Below are 15,316 nucleotides of genomic sequence, written 5' to 3' on the forward strand. Positions count from 1 at the left end.
TTTTACATAAAAGCTCGGGCTCTTGGGAGGACAGGGACATGAGGGTTCTCAGGGAAAGCCATCACATTAGTATTGATGGCTGGGCCTTGAAACACAACAATCCCGGAATGGCCAGGCACAAAATGCCTGTGCAATAGGCCTGACCATAGGCTTCTGGAGGTCTTGCTCTCCAGAGGCCCCAGTGGTCTAAGCCCGACCAGGGCTGTAGGCCGCGTTGGGAGCGCGTTGGGAGCGCGTTAGGGACGCAGGGCGCAGAACTCTGCCCGTTTCACCCCAGCATTTCGGGGAGGACAGGGAATTTGGCAAAGACAGTGGGAAGGATTTTTAAGGAGGAGAGTTCAGTGACATGATCTGAAACACAATAGTGCTGGTGATCTGGAGGCTGCCTTCTATGAGCCCCTTCTGTCGGGAGCAGCCTGCCATCATGCCCTGATAACCACAACACTAGTCCCAAGCCAGTGACCTCAGCAAATGCAAAAACATTCATACTTATAGTCTCCTGCATCTGATTCTTGCCATCATGTGAAACGTTGGCATTCCAATGTCTGTTGCACACACTTTGTTCATAGGTGTGCAATTTGAGTGCGTGCGCCTCATCACTGTCTTGGACAGAGCTCTGTCTCTAAGCTACACATGTGAAGCATTGGTGGTTCAGTGGTAGAATTCTCGCCTGCCACGCGGGATGCCCGGGTTCGATTCCCGGCCAATGCAAGGCTGTGTTCTTTTGACTTTGCTTTCTAAATCAAATATGGGAACTCAGTGGGGCATAAAATGGGAAACAGTGACCTCGATGTGATTTGAACACGCAACCTTCTGATCTGGAGTCAGACGCGCTACCGTTGCGCCACGAGGTCCTTGCATTTGGAGTCACATCAGCAAATGTTGTGAGCCTTTTCATTTTTGCCCACCTCCTTATATGCCTAGGGTTGTATTACAAGGTTTGGCTTTTTGTTTCCATCCTATTGATGAAATTGAGTGCAGGTGCAGAGAGAACGCAGAGGATTGAAATGTTCAGGGAAAGGGTCTCACGCAGGAGCTCTAGACCAAAGGCACATTACAATGATTTATTAAAGTGCTTCATGCATGCAAAAGGAAACGTCCCTGGGTGTGCTTGAACCACCAACCTTTCGGTTAACAGCCGAACGCGCTAACCGATTGCGCCAAAGAGACTAGAGACAAAAGCACATCTCCTGAGACTCAACATATATCTTTATGTGTGCGCGCCTGCCTTGAGCTTGTGTTATATAAGGCGTCTTTATCCTACGCAGCATTTGCCATTTGCTTAGTGTCTTGTCACTGTTGGGTGTTATGATGCGCAGACTACTGTCTAATGGTGTTAGGGCCAGTATTACAACCAGTCCCAGTGTATGAGATACATGTATGACTTTTCTGTGGCCTTCTTAGCGTAGCTATCTGCTCCTCTGGTGGTGTTCTACCAGCCTGTCAGGCATGTGTCTTGCCCATCCAATCTTCACTGTGGCATGTTAGACTTGTCTTCTCTGTGAGCGGAGTCTCCTTCCCAGAGCAGGTGCTTTCTCTGAACTCTTGCTTTGTAAGACTGCTGGGCAAGGCCCTCCCTAGCCCCTCACTCAGATAGATACATTTACCTGCAGAGCTCAGCTTTGGAGAAAGAGAGGGGGCAGAGAGCGCAAAGGGGAAGGCCCAAGGTGCACACCTTATTTTACATAAAAGCTCGGGCTCTTGGGAGGACAGGGACATGAGGGTTCTCAGGGAAAGCCATCACATTAGTATTGATGGCTGGGCCTTGAAACACAACAATCCCGGAATGGCCAGGCACAAAATGCCTGTGCAATAGGCCTGACCATAGGCTTCTGGAGGTCTTGCTCTCCAGAGGCCCCAGTGGTCTAAGCCCGACCAGGGCTGTAGGCCGCGTTGGGAGCGCGTTAGGGACGCAGGGCGCAGAACTCTGCCCGTTTCACCCCAGCATTTCGGGGAGGACAGGGAATTTGGCAAAGACAGTGGGAAGGATTTTTAAGGAGGAGAGTTCAGTGACATGATCTGAAACACAATAGTGCTGGTGATCTGGAGGCTGCCTTCTATGAGCCACTTCTGTCGGGAGCAGCCTGCCATCATGCCCTGATAACCACAACACTAGTCCCAAGCCAGTGACCTCAGCAAATGCAAAAACATTCATACTTATAGTCTCCTGCATCTGATTCTTGCCATCATGTGAAACGTTGGCATTCCAATGTCTGTTGCACACACTTTGTTCATAGGTGTGCAATTTGAGTGCGTGCGCCTCATCACTGTCTTGGACAGAGCTCTGTCTCCAAGCTACACATGTGAAGCATTGGTGGTTCAGTGGTAGAATTCTCGCCTGCCACGCGGGAGGCCCGGGTTCGATTCCCGGCCAATGCAAGGCTGTGTTCTTTTGACTTTGCTTTCTAAATCAAATATGGGAACTCAGTGGGGCATAAAATGGGAAACAGTGACCCCGACGTGATTTGAACACGCAACCTTCTGATCTGGAGTCAGACGCGCTACCGTTGCGCCACAAAGTCCTTGCTTTTGGAGTCACATCAGCAAATGTTGTGAGCCTTTTCATTTTTGCCCACCTCCTTATATGCCTAGGGTTGTATTACAAGGTTCGGCTTTTTGTTTTCCATCCTATTGATGAAATTGAGTGCAGGTGCAGAGAGAACGCAGAGGATTGAAATGTTCAGGGAAAGGGTCTCACGCAGGAGCTCTAGACCAAAGGCACATTACTATGATTTATTAAAGTGCTTCATGCATGCAAAAGGAAACGTCCCTGGGTGGGCTTGAACCACCAACCTTTCGGTTAACAGCCGAACGCGCTAACCGATTGCGCCAAAGAGACTAGAGACAAAAGCACATCTCCTGAGACTCAACATATATCTTTATGTGTGCGCGCCTGCCTTGAGCTTGTGTTATATAAGGCGTCTTTATCCTACGCAGCATTTGCCATTTGCTTAGTGTCTTGTCACTGTTGGGTGTTATGATGCGCAGACTACTGTCTAATGGTGTTAGGGCCAGTATTACAACCAGTCCCAGTGTATGAGATACATGTATGACTTTTCTGTGGCCTTCTTAGCGTAGCTATCTGCTCCTCTGGTGGTGTTCTACCAGCCTGTCAGGCGTGTGTCTTGCCCATCCAATCTTCACTGTGGCATGTTAGACTTGTCTTCTCTGTGAGCGGAGTCTCCTTCCCAGAGCAGGTGCTTTCTCTGAACTCTTGCTTTGTAAGACTGCTGGGCAAGGCCCTCCCTAGCCCCTCACTCAGATAGATATATTTGCCTGCAGAGCTCAGCTTTGGAGAAAGAGAGGGGGCAGAGAGCGCAAAGGGGAAGGCCCAAGGTGCACACCTTATTTTACATAAAAGCTCGGGCTCTTGGGAGGACAGGGACATGAGGGTTCTCAGGGAAAGCAACAAAAAAGGGGGGGGGGCAAAAACGGGCTTTTGGTAAGGTCCAGCTAAGTGTGCCCAACGTATTTAAACAACAAGTGACAAAGCTGTTCCTAAGGGAGTTGGGGGAAGAGGTACCATGTATGAAGATATCTGTTATGGATATTGGAGCCCTCACACAGCCATCGGGATATTGTGAATCACATACCCCTCAGGATGTAATGTACCATCATCGGGCTGCTCCTACGTCGAGTCGGCTGGTGCAATACCCGACGGGCTCTTGTTTAGAGAGCACTCTTATGGAGATCTTCTATATCCACGATAGCCGATTGTTCAACTGTACCGAGTGTAGGGCTTGGTGATAATGTAGATGAATGTTTAAAAAGGGGAGAGAGTACTATCTGAACAATTTTATTACGATGTCTCCTCGCCTGATTAAAAAATATGAGGTAAAGTTATAGTAGCTCAGATCTATGTTCTGGGTTAACTATACTGCCTCGTCTTGGTCAACATGTTTCTCACTATTATAGAGCTGTACTCAAGTGATTCGTCAGGACCATGAAATTCTATCTACAAGTCTATCTAGGAAAATTAAGTGATAGACAACTGGCGTTAATATAACACTGGTATTATTACCTGCTCCTCGGTCTACCTGTATAGAAGGTTGGAGACCAAAAAAAGGTGTTAAAAAACGCTCATTCATAAGACAGTTATCATACATGGTGCTGGTGGAACGTGCATTTGCATTCAAAGTGCACATTCTGTGTAGGGGGGGGGGGGAAATTGTTAAAAAACACACACAAAACCACGTGAAGTGATCACTCTGGAGAGAATTACAGCAGTACTAGTTGGACTTACCCTATCTACTCCATAGGATAAACCACAGCAGTTCCTGGTAGGCTTGCGCAAGGAGTTCCTTGCGTTCTGTGATGGTGTATAGGAGCAGTATTAAATGGGAGAGGTTAGGTAAATACAGCACTCCAGGGTCATTAACACCCCTTCTCTTGAATGTTATGTGATTCATAACCAAATGGGAAACAGTAAAAATTATATATATATGTATATATACACAGAGAACACTAGGGTTACTGAAAATCCTTCACCTAGATCCCTATCAATCACACATTCAAATACGAGGCTATAATTGAAATCTAGTACAAGCCGAACTGAACGAGCGCGTCATACAAGCATGACTTTACTATACCTCGGTACAGTGGGAGCTCATCTCTCATACGCGCCTAGAGTGTTGCTTTTTTAGTTCCCGTATGTGTGTGTCCGTCTCAAGCCACATGAGGTCCATGAAAAGGTGCCTTAGCGTGAATTGGCTATGTAGTTTGTGGAGTATTGAACCGGAAAAATACAACGGTTTACTCGCACACTGGAGGCGTGTCACTCGTCGGTCTACCCGGCGCTATCAGGCACTTAGCGGGGGTAATTACGAGCTCATCAATGTTTTACGAGACAAAGCGTCTCGGTCCATAAAAGTAATTTCCATTAATGGACGTGCTTATGGTTGGCCAACAAAGGAGTAATCGGGCTAGAAACCGAGTAAGCATTAACCAAGTTTGTATCGGTATGCAGGGTGTACGATATGTAAACCGTAAAAAGTCAAAACGATAAGACAAAACAGTAAAGGCAAAGGGTTTTTTTACTTACTGACACGCCGAGTCCGTGTCGCTCATAGACCTACCCCGCACTACCAGGACTGGGGGGTAAGGAACTGTGAGCTCGTGAGAGTTTAAAACCGGCTCGGCATGACAGTCCAGGTGAATCTAGATCGTGAAATTCACTCATTAAAAACGGCTAACTTGGCCGCCATGTTGGGTGTACTACGAGGAAACCGATTGTGTGTGTGGTTCCTGTTTGAAAATGGCGTCACTTCTGAGGCAACCAGAGTTGTACGGGAGATCTTAGAATTACTGGAGGTTGCCTGATCTGATCCGTGAAGTGGATGAATGTAATAAAAAATGTTTTAAGCAATATAAAAAATCTTAAAATTAAACCAACCAGGTTGAATAGATCTAAAATTATGTATACACCACGCGTATATCGTGTCAGTAGGCTATTGTCTCTATATTCTGACACAATGTTAAGGCATGTTAGTATAAGAGTGCAAATCCCTGTACAATTAGGCCTATCGGGAATCATTAGAGAACATAATCTAAGCAATGTTTTCAGTATGTCATTCCGTATTCAGTGTGGCTTACAGGAAGGTGTAGTACAATGCAGTGGATGAGCTACCTATATGTTAGGAGGTAGGAATGGTGGCTCTGAAAATGGGTATATCCTACCTTTCAAGGGGGCTTTAAGGAACACCAAGGGATGGCGTCATTAAGTCCTGAATTATCTGTGCCAATTTTAAACACCCATCTTTGTTCTTTGATCAGTAAGGCCTCCTTGGTTATGTTTGGAAATGTTTCCAAAATAAGCCAACTAAAGGAGTCGGGGGGATGTCCTTTCTCTACAAAATGGGTGCTCATTTTTGTGTTTGCTCTTTTGCATCGGAAATTGCTGCGATGTTCTATGATGCGTGTCTTAGCACTGCGTGTTGTCATGCCTATGTATCGTAGTGTGCATGGGCATGTGATCATGTAGACACAGTTGGTAGTATTACAATTGGTATGGCGTCGCATTTCCCACTTGAAATTATCGTTGATATCAACTGTCTTGTGTATGCCAGTTAGGTGACATACAGAGCATGAGCCACACGGGTAATGCCCGGTCACGGGGGGCAGTTCCCAAAGTGTTCTTTGTGTTATCTGGTCTTGTGTTCGTGGCCGCGTGTGTATTATAAGGTCCCTCAAGTTCTTGGTGCGTTTGAAGGAAAACCTTGGTGTTTCTAAGGACAATGAGCCCGTGTTAAGTATCGTCCAATGTTTTTTGATTACCCTCGTGATCTGGTTAGAAACCGGGGTAAACGAGGTTACACACGTGATGTTCTCTGTTTGGTTCTTGGTTCTCGGTTCTAGCAGGGCCTCTCTAGGGTTGTTACGAGCCCTTTTGATTTGGCCGAGAGCCAAGGCTGGATCAGTAAGAAAGAAGCCAATTTTCTGATTAAAAAGAACCCACGCACCCCCTACTTTTACACTCTCCCGAAGATCCACAAAGGCACCTTCCCTGTTCCTGGGAGACCCATTGTATCGGGTATTGGCTCAGTGTTGGAACCCCTGTCACAATTTTGTGATTTCTTTTTCCAACCGCTTGTACATAAGACAAATTCATACATACAAGACACCTCAGATCTTTTGAGACTCCTATCTTCTCTACCCCCCACAGACGAAATCACTTTACTGTTGAGTTTAGATGTGCAGGCCCTCTATACCAACATACCCCAGAGAGCCACACTCGAAGTTGTGGAGAACATCCTTCAACATGAACTGTGGCAACACAACACGCCAATAAGCTTCATCATGGACTGTGCTACCTTAGCCATGACAGAGAACTTCTTTGAATTCAAAGGACAGATTTACAGACAGACCCAAGGTACTTGCATGGGTAGCACCTTTGCGCCCAGTCTGGCCTGTCTGTATATGTCCGATTTCGAGTCTCGCTACATCTTTACCCAAACCAACCCCTTCTACACCGATGTTTACCTCTGGAAGAGGTTCATCGACGATGTTTTGATACTGTGGAAAGGAGACATGTCAACTTGTCTGGAATTTTGCCAATGGGTCAATACCTTGGACCCACACCTCAAATTTACACACGCAGTGTCAGACAGGAGCATCCCTTTCCTAGACCTTAACATCAACCTCTATGAAGGTACACTCTCTACTACACTATATAAAAAACCAACGGATCGCAACAGTTTGTTACTGTACACAAGCCATCACCCGCGAAGTTTGAGAGATAACCTTCCTGTGGGGCAGTTCATGAGGATAAGACGTAACTGCAGCAATCTTAATGACTACAAGACTGAAGCTGAAAGACTAACTAGGAATCTGAAAGCGCGTGAATACCCAGCGAAACAGATTGCCCAAGCCAACAAAAGGGCTCGTAACAACCCTAGAGAGGCCCTGCTAGAACCGAGAACCAAGAACCAAACAGAGAACATCACGTGTGTAACCTCGTTTACCCCGGTTTCTAACCAGATCACGAGGGTAATCAAAAAACATTGGACGATACTTAACACGGGCTCATTGTCCTTAGAAACACCAAGGTTTTCCTTCAAACGCACCAAGAACTTGAGGGACCTTATAATACACACGCGGCCACGAACACAAGACCAGATAACACAAAGAACACTTTGGGAACTGCCCCCCGTGACCGGGCATTACCCGTGTGGCTCATGCTCTGTATGTCACCTAACTGGCATACACAAGACAGTTGATATCAACGATAATTTCAAGCGGGAAATGCGACGCCATACCAATTGTAATACTACCAACTGTGTCTACATGATCACATGCCCATGCACACTACGATACATAGGCATGACAACACGCAGTGCTAAGACACGCATCATAGAACATCGCAGCAATTTCCGATGCAAAAGAGCAAACACAAAAATGAGCACCCATTTTGTAGAGAAAGGACATCCCCCCGACTCCTTTAGTTGGCTTATTTTGGAAACATTTCCAAACATAACCAAGGAGGCCTTACTGATCAAAGAACAAAGATGGGTGTTTAAAATTGGCACAGATAATTCAGGACTTAATGACGCCATCCCTTGGTGTTCCTTAAAGCCCCCTTGAAAGGTAGGATATACCCATTTTCAGAGCCACCATTCCTACCTCCTAACATATAGGTAGCTCATCCACTGCATTGTACTACACCTTCCTGTAAGCCACACTGAATACGGAATGACATACTGAAAACATTGCTTAGATTATGTTCTCTAATGATTCCCGATAGGCCTAATTGTACAGGGATTTGCACTCTTATACTAACATGCCTTAACATTGTGTCAGAATATAGAGACAATAGCCTACTGACACGATATACGCGTGGTGTATACATAATTTTAGATCTATTCAACCTGGTTGGTTTAATTTTAAGATTTTTTATATTGCTTAAAAATTTTTTTATTACATTCATCCACTTCACGGATCAGATCAGGCAACCTCCAGTAATTCTAAGATCTCCCGTACAACTCTGGTTGCCTCAGAAGTGACGCCATTTTCAAACAGGAACCACACACACAATCGGTTTCCTCGTAGTACACCCAACATGGCGGCCAAGTTAGCCGTTTTTAATGAGTGAATTTCACGATCTAGATTCACCTGGACTGTCATGCCGAGCCGGTTTTAAACTCTCACGAGCTCACAGTTCCTTACCCCCCAGTCCTGGTAGTGCGGGGTAGGTCTATGAGCGACACGGACTCGGCGTGTCAGTAAGTAAAAAAACCCTTTGCCTTTACTGTTTTGTCTTATCGTTTTGACTTTTTACGGTTTACATATCGTACACCCTGCATACCGATACAAACTTGGTTAATGCTTACTCGGTTTCTAGCCCGATTACTCCTTTGTTGGCCAACCATAAGCACGTCCATTAATGGAAATTACTTTTATGGACCGAGACGCTTTGTCTCGTAAAACATTGATGAGCTCGTAATTACCCCCGCTAAGTGCCTGATAGCGCCGGGTAGACCGACGAGTGACACGCCTCCAGTGTGCGAGTAAACCGTTGTATTTTTCCGGTTCAATACTCCACAAACTACATAGCCAATTCACGCTTAGGCACCTTTTCATGGACCTCATGTGGCTTGAGACGGACACACACATACGGGAACTAAAAAAGCAACACTCTAGGCGCGTATGAGAGATGAGCTCCCACTGTACCGAGGTATAGTAAAGTCATGCTCGTATGACGCGCTCGTTCAGTTCGGCTTGTACTAGATTTCAATTATAGCCTCGTATTTGAATGTGTGATTGATAGGGATCTAGGTGAAGGATTTTCAGTAACCCTAGTGTTCTCTGTGTATATATACATATATATATAATTTTTACTGTTTCCCATTTGGTTATGAATCACATAACATTCAAGAGAAGGGGTGTTAATGACCCTGGAGTGCTGTATTTACCTAACCTCTCCCATTTAATACTGCTCTTATACACCATCACAGAACGCAAGGAACTCCTTGCGCAAGCCTACCAGGAACTGCTGTGGTTTATCCTATGGAGTAGATAGGGTAAGTCCAACTAGTACTGCTGTAATTCTCTCCAGAGTGATCACTTCACGTGGTTTTGTGTGTGTTTTTTAACAATTTCCCCCCCCCCCTACACAGAATGTGCACTTTGAATGCAAATGCACGTTCCACCAGCACCATGTATGATAACTGTCTTATGAATGAGCGTTTTTTAACACCTTTTTTTGGTCTCCAACCTTCTATACAGGTAGACCGAGGAGCAGGTAATAATACCAGTGTTATATTAACGCCAGTTGTCTATCACTTAATTTTCCTAGATAGACTTGTAGATAGAATTTCATGGTCCTGACGAATCACTTGAGTACAGCTCTATAATAGTGAGAAACATGTTGACCAAGACGAGGCAGTATAGTTAACCCAGAACATAGATCTGAGCTACTATAACTTTACCTCATATTTTTTAATCAGGCGAGGAGACATCGTAATAAAATTGTTCAGATAGTACTCTCTCCCCTTTTTAAACATTCATCTACATTATCACCAAGCCCTACACTCGGTACAGTTGAACAATCGGCTATCGTGGATATAGAAGATCTCCATAAGAGTGCTCTCTAAACAAGAGCCCGTCGGGTATTGCACCAGCCGACTCGACGTAGGAGCAGCCCGATGATGGTACATTACATCCTGAGGGGTATGTGATTCACAATATCCCGATGGCTGTGTGAGGGCTCCAATATCCATAACAGATATCTTCATACATGGTACCTCTTCCCCCAACCCCCTTAGGAACAGCTTTGTCACAGGTTCTCAGGGAAAGCCATCACATTAGTATTGATGGCTGGGCCTTGAAACACAACAATCCCGGAATGGCCAGGCACAAAATGCCTGTGCAATAGGCCTGACCATAGGCTTCTGGAGGTCTTGCTCTCCAGAGGCCCAAGTGGTCTAAGCCCGACCAGGGCTGTGCCCGACCAGGGCTGTAGGCCGCGTTGGGAGCGCGTTAGGGACGCAGGGCGCAGAACTCTGCCCGTTTCACCCCAGCATTTCGGGGAGGACAGGGAATTTGGCAAAGACAGTGGGAAGGATTTTTAAGGAGGAGAGTTCAGTGACATGATCTGAAACACAATAGTGCTGGTGATCTGGAGGCTGCCTTCTATGAGCCCCTTCTGTCGGGAGCAGCCTGCCATCATGCCCTGATAACCACAACACTAGTCCCAAGCCAGTGACCTCAGCAAATGCAAAAACATTCATACTTATAGTCTCCTGCATCTGATTCTTGCCATCATGTGAAACGTTGGCATTCCAATGTCTGTTGCACACACTTTGTTCATAGGTGTGCAATTTGAGTGCGTGCGCCTCATCACTGTCTTGGACAGAGCTCTGTCTCTAAGCTACACATGTGAAGCATTGGTGGTTCAGTGGTAGAATTCTCGCCTGCCACGCGGGGGGTTCGATTCCCGGCCAATGCAAGGCTGTGTTCTTTTGACTTTGCTTTCTAAATCAAATATGGGAACTCAGTGGGGCATAAAATGGGAAACAGTGACCCCGATGTGATTTGAACACGCAACCTTCTGATCTGGAGTCAGACGCGCTACCGTTGCGCCACGAGGTCCTTGCATTTGGAGTCACATCAGCAAATGTTGTGAGCCTTTTCATTTTTGCCCACCTCCTTATATGCCTAGGGTTGTATTACAAGGTTTGGCTTTTTGTTTTCCATCCTATTGATGAAATTGAGTGCAGGTGCAGAGAGAACGCAGAGGATTGAAATGTTCAGGGAAAGGGTCTCACGCAGGAGCTCTAGACCAAAGGCACATTACTATGATTTATTAAAGTGCTTCATGCATGCAAAAGGAAACGTCCTTGGGTGGGCTTGAACCACCAACCTTTCGGTTAACAGCCGAACGTGCTAACCGATTGCGCCAAAGAGACTAGAGACAAAAGCACATCTCCTGAGACTCAACATATATCTTTATGTGTGCGCGCCTGCCTTGAGCTTGTGTTATATAAGGCGTCTTTATCCTATGCAGCATTTGCCATTTGCTTAGTGTCTTTTCACTGTTGGGTGTTATGATGCGCAGACTACTGTCTAATGGTGTTAGGGCCAGTATTACAACCAGTCCCAGTGTATGAGATACATGTATGACTTTTCTGTGGCCTTCTTAGCGTAGCTATCTGCTCCTCTGGTGGTGTTCTACCAGCCTGTCAGGCGTGTGTCTTGCCCATCCAATCTTCACTGTGGCATGTTAGACTTGTCTTCTCTGTGAGCGGAGTCTCCTTCCCAGAGCAGGTGCTTTCTCTGAACTCTTGCTTTGTAAGACTGCTGGGCAAGGCCCTCCCTAGCCCCTCACTCAGATAGATATATTTGCCTGCAGAGCTCAGCTTTGGAGAAAGAGAGGGGGCAGAGAGCGCAAAGGGGAAGGCCCAAGGTGCACACCTTATTTTACATAAAAGCTCGGGCTCTTGGGAGGACAGGGACATGAGGGTTCTCAGGGAAAGCCATCACATTAGTATTGATGGCTGGGCCTTGAAACACAACAATCCCGGAATGGCCAGGCACAAAATGCCTGTGCAATAGGCCTGACCATAGGCTTCTGGAGGTCTTGCTCTCCAGAGGCCCCAGTGGTCTAAGCCCGACCAGGGCTGTGCCCGACCAGGGCTGTAGGCCGCGTTGGGAGCGCGTTAGGGACGCATAAAGGGACGCAGGGCGCAGAACTCTGCCCGTTTCACCCCAGCATTTCGGGGAGGACAGGGAATTTGGCAAAGACAGTGGGAAGGATTTTTAAGGAGGAGAGTTCAGTGACATGATCTGAAACACAATAGTGCTGGTGATCTGGAGGCTGCCTTCTATGAGCCCCTTCTGTCGGGAGCAGCCTGCCATCATGCCCTGATAACCACAACACTAGTCCCAAGCCAGTGACCTCAGCAAATGCAAAAACATTCATACTTATAGTCTCCTGCATCTGATTCTTGCCATCATGTGAAACGTTGGCATTCCAATGTCTGTTGCACACACTTTGTTCATAGGTGTGCAATTTGAGTGCGTGCGCCTCATCACTGTCTTGGACAGAGCTCTGTCTCTAAGCTACACATGTGAAGCATTGGTGGTTCAGTGGTAGAATTCTCGCCTGCCACGCGGGATGCCCGGGTTCGATTCCCGGCCAATGCAAGGCTGTGTTCTTTTGACTTTGCTTTCTAAATCAAATATGGGAACTCAGTGGGGCTTAAAATGGGAAACAGTGACCCCGATGTGATTTGAACACGCAACCTTCTGATCTGGAGTCAGACGCGCTACCGTTGCGCCACGAGGTCCTTGCATTTGGAGTCACATCAGCAAATGTTGTGAGCCTTTTCATTTTTGCCCACCTCCTTATATGCCTAGGGTTGTATTACAAGGTTTGGCTTTTTGTTTTCCATCCTATTGATGAAATTGAGTGCAGGTGCAGAGAGAACGCAGAGGATTGAAATGTTCGGGGAAAGGGTCTCACGCAGGAGCTCTAGACCAAAGGCACATTACTATGATTTATTAAAGTGCTTCATGCATGCAAAAGGAAACGTCCCTGGGTGTGCTTGAACCACCAACCTTTCGGTTAACAGCCGAACGCGCTAACCGATTGCGCCAAAGAGACTAGAGACAAAAGCACATCTCCTGAGACTCAACATATATCTTTATGTGTGCGCGCCTGCCTTGAGCTTGTGTTATATAAGGCGTCTTTATCCTACGCAGCATTTGCCATTTGCTTAGTGTCTTGTCACTGTTGGGTGTTATGATGCGCAGACTACTGTCTAATGGTGTTAGGGCCAGTATTACAACCAGTCCCAGTGTATGAGATACATGTATGACTTTTCTGTGGCCTTCTTAGCGTAGCTATCTGCTCCTCTGGTGGTGTTCTACCAGCCTGTCAGGCGTGTGTCTTGCCCATCCAATCTTCACTGTGGCATGTTAGACTTGTCTTCTCTGTGAGCGGAGTCTCCTTCCCAGAGCAGGTGCTTTCTCTGAACTCTTGCTTTGTAAGACTGCTGGGCAAGGCCCTCCCTAGCCCCTCACTCAGATAGATACATTTACCTGCAGAGCTCAGCTTTGGAGAAAGAGAGGGGGCAGAGAGCGCAAAGGGGAAGGCCCAAGGTGCACACCTTATTTTACATAAAAGCTCGGGCTCTTGGGAGGACAGGGACATGAGGGTTCTCAGGGAAAGCCATCACATTAGTATTGATGGCTGGGCCTTGAAACACAACAATCCCGGAATGGCCAGGCACAAAATGCCTGTGCAATAGGCCTGACCATAGGCTTCTGGAGGTCTTGCTCTCCAGATGCCCCAGTGGTCTAAGCCCGACCAGGGCTGTGCCCGACCAGGGCTGTAGGCCGCGTTGGGAGCGCGTTAGGGACGCAGGGCGCAGAACTCTGCCCGTTTCACCCCAGCATTTCGGGGAGGACAGGGAATTTGGCAAAGACAGTGGGAAGGATTTTTAAGGAGGAGAGTTCAGTGACATGATCTGAAACACAATAGTGCTGGTGATCTGGAGGCTGCCTTCTATGAGCCACTTCTGTCGGGAGCAGCCTGCCATCATGCCCTGATAACCACAACACTAGTCCCAAGCCAGTGACCTCAGCAAATGCAGAAACATTCATACTTATAGTCTCCTGCATCTGATTCTTGCCATCATGTGAAACGTTGGCATTCCAATGTCTGTTGCACACACTTTGTTCATAGGTGTGCAATTTGAGTGCGTGCGCCTCATCACTGTCTTGGACAGAGCTCTGTCTCTAAGCTACTCATGTGAAGCATTGGTGGTTCAGTGGTAGAATTCTCGCCTGCCACGCGGGAGGCCCGGGTTCAATTCCTGGCCAATGCAAGGCTGTGTTCTTTTGACTTTGCTTTCTAAATCAAATATGGGAACTCAGTGGGGCATAAAATGGGAAACAGTGACCCCGACGTGATTTGAACACGCAACCTTCTGATCTGGAGTCAGACGCGCTACCGTTGCGCCACGAGGTCCTTGCTTTTGGAGTCACATCAGCAAATGTTGTGAGCCTTTTCATTTTTGCCCACCTCCTTATATGCCTAGGGTTGTATTACAAGGTTTGGCTTTTTGTTTTCCATCCTATTGATGAAATTGAGTGCAGGTGCAGAGAGAACGCAGAGGATTGAAATGTTCAGGGAAAGGGTCTCACGCAGGAGCTCTAGACCAAAGGCACATTACTATGATTTATTAAAGTGCTTCATGCATGCAAAAGGAAACATCCCTGGGTGGGCTTGAACCACCAACCTTTCGGTTAACAGCCGAACGCGCTAACCGATTGCGCCACAGAGACTAGTGACAAAAGCACATCTCCTGAGACTCAACATATATCTTTATGTGTGCGCGCCTGCCTTGAGCTTGTGTTATATAAGGCGTCTTTATCCTACGCAGCATTTGCCATTTGCTTAGTGTCTTGTCACTGTTGGGTGTTATGATGCGCAGACTACTATCTAATGGTGTTAGGGCCAGTATTACAACCAGTCCCAGTGTATGAGATACATGTATGACTTTTCTGTGGCCTTCTTAGCGTAGCTATCTGCTCCTCTGGTGGTGTTCTACCAGCCTGTCAGGCGTGTGTCTTGCCCATCCAATCTTCACTGTGGCATGTTAGACTTGTCTTCTCTGTGAGCGGAGTCTCCTTCCCAGAGCAGGTGCTTTCTCTGAACTCTTGCTTTGTAAGACTGCTGGGCAAGGCCCTCCCTAGCCCCTCACTCAGATAGATACATTTACCTGCAGAGCTCAGCTTTGGAGAAAGAGAGGGGGCAGAGAGCGCAAAGGGGAAGGCCCAAGGTGCACACCTTATTTTACATAAAAGCTCGGGCTCT

General features: G+C 46.9%; 13 non-coding genes across 13 annotated transcripts; 4 read left to right on the forward strand and 9 right to left on the reverse strand.

Annotated features, from left to right (window-relative positions):
• Positions 1–640: 640 nt before the first annotated feature.
• Positions 641–711, forward strand: TRNAG-GCC (transfer RNA glycine (anticodon GCC)). Its single transcript has one exon. It is a non-coding gene; the product is annotated as a tRNA-Gly (tRNA).
• Positions 712–782: 71 nt separating this feature from the next.
• On the reverse strand, positions 783–854 carry TRNAW-CCA (transfer RNA tryptophan (anticodon CCA)). Its single transcript has one exon. It is a non-coding gene; the product is annotated as a tRNA-Trp (tRNA).
• Positions 855–1,096: 242 nt separating this feature from the next.
• Positions 1,097–1,170, reverse strand: TRNAN-GUU (transfer RNA asparagine (anticodon GUU)). Its single transcript has one exon. It is a non-coding gene; the product is annotated as a tRNA-Asn (tRNA).
• A 1,138-nt stretch (positions 1,171–2,308) lies between these two features.
• Positions 2,309–2,379, forward strand: TRNAG-GCC (transfer RNA glycine (anticodon GCC)). The gene has a single exon. It is a non-coding gene; the product is annotated as a tRNA-Gly (tRNA).
• A 71-nt stretch (positions 2,380–2,450) lies between these two features.
• TRNAW-CCA (transfer RNA tryptophan (anticodon CCA)) lies at positions 2,451–2,522 on the reverse strand. The gene has a single exon. It is a non-coding gene; the product is annotated as a tRNA-Trp (tRNA).
• Positions 2,523–2,765: 243 nt separating this feature from the next.
• On the reverse strand, positions 2,766–2,839 carry TRNAN-GUU (transfer RNA asparagine (anticodon GUU)). The gene has a single exon. It is a non-coding gene; the product is annotated as a tRNA-Asn (tRNA).
• An 8,174-nt stretch (positions 2,840–11,013) lies between these two features.
• On the reverse strand, positions 11,014–11,085 carry TRNAW-CCA (transfer RNA tryptophan (anticodon CCA)). The gene has a single exon. It is a non-coding gene; the product is annotated as a tRNA-Trp (tRNA).
• Positions 11,086–12,568: 1,483 nt separating this feature from the next.
• TRNAG-GCC (transfer RNA glycine (anticodon GCC)) lies at positions 12,569–12,639 on the forward strand. Its single transcript has one exon. It is a non-coding gene; the product is annotated as a tRNA-Gly (tRNA).
• Positions 12,640–12,710: 71 nt separating this feature from the next.
• On the reverse strand, positions 12,711–12,782 carry TRNAW-CCA (transfer RNA tryptophan (anticodon CCA)). The gene has a single exon. It is a non-coding gene; the product is annotated as a tRNA-Trp (tRNA).
• A 243-nt stretch (positions 12,783–13,025) lies between these two features.
• TRNAN-GUU (transfer RNA asparagine (anticodon GUU)) lies at positions 13,026–13,099 on the reverse strand. The gene has a single exon. It is a non-coding gene; the product is annotated as a tRNA-Asn (tRNA).
• Positions 13,100–14,253: 1,154 nt separating this feature from the next.
• On the forward strand, positions 14,254–14,324 carry TRNAG-GCC (transfer RNA glycine (anticodon GCC)). The gene has a single exon. It is a non-coding gene; the product is annotated as a tRNA-Gly (tRNA).
• A 71-nt stretch (positions 14,325–14,395) lies between these two features.
• Positions 14,396–14,467, reverse strand: TRNAW-CCA (transfer RNA tryptophan (anticodon CCA)). The gene has a single exon. It is a non-coding gene; the product is annotated as a tRNA-Trp (tRNA).
• A 243-nt stretch (positions 14,468–14,710) lies between these two features.
• On the reverse strand, positions 14,711–14,784 carry TRNAN-GUU (transfer RNA asparagine (anticodon GUU)). Its single transcript has one exon. It is a non-coding gene; the product is annotated as a tRNA-Asn (tRNA).
• Between the last annotated feature and the right edge of the window lie 532 nt (positions 14,785–15,316).

This window comes from Triturus cristatus, chromosome 4_2 (assembly GCF_964204655.1).
Source record: "Triturus cristatus chromosome 4_2, aTriCri1.1, whole genome shotgun sequence".
NCBI lineage: Eukaryota > Metazoa > Chordata > Amphibia > Caudata > Salamandridae > Triturus > Triturus cristatus.